The sequence below is a fragment of the Tupaia chinensis genome, unplaced genomic scaffold (assembly GCF_000334495.1).
Source record: "Tupaia chinensis unplaced genomic scaffold, TupChi_1.0 Scaffold149964_1, whole genome shotgun sequence".
NCBI lineage: Eukaryota > Metazoa > Chordata > Mammalia > Scandentia > Tupaiidae > Tupaia > Tupaia belangeri.
Genome location: NW_006209805.1, coordinates 739,694 through 739,939, shown reverse-complemented (window position 1 = coordinate 739,939; position 246 = coordinate 739,694). Strand labels below are relative to the sequence as shown.

The 246-nt window shown below is 79.7% G+C and overlaps 1 protein-coding gene across 1 annotated transcript in view; it reads left to right on the top strand.

Moving 5' to 3' along the window:
- Positions 1 to 40: 40 nt before the first annotated feature.
- SBNO2 (strawberry notch homolog 2) overlaps positions 41 to 246 on the top strand; it is a gene marked incomplete in the record, with an annotated part of 40,961 nt that continues 40,755 nt past the window's right edge. Inside the window, 1 exon segment of the mRNA XM_027769563.1 lies at positions 41 to 108.

Sequence of the window (246 nt, the reverse complement as noted above, 5' to 3'; positions counted from 1 at the left end):
CCGGAGGGGGCCGGGCGGCCGGAGGGGGCCGGGTCGGGGCCAGAGCCAGGGGGCGCCGGGCAGGAGGCGTGGACACAAGGTCCAGCCGCGAGGGCTCCAGGGCCAAAGGTGGGCAGCGGGCCGGGCTGTGCCGGGTGGTCATCAGGGCCTGGGTGGGCAGGGCTGGGCAGTGGGGCTCGGGCTGGGCAGGGGCCCCGGCTGGGTAGTGGGGCCTGGGTGGGCAGGGGCCCGGGCTGGGCAGTGGGA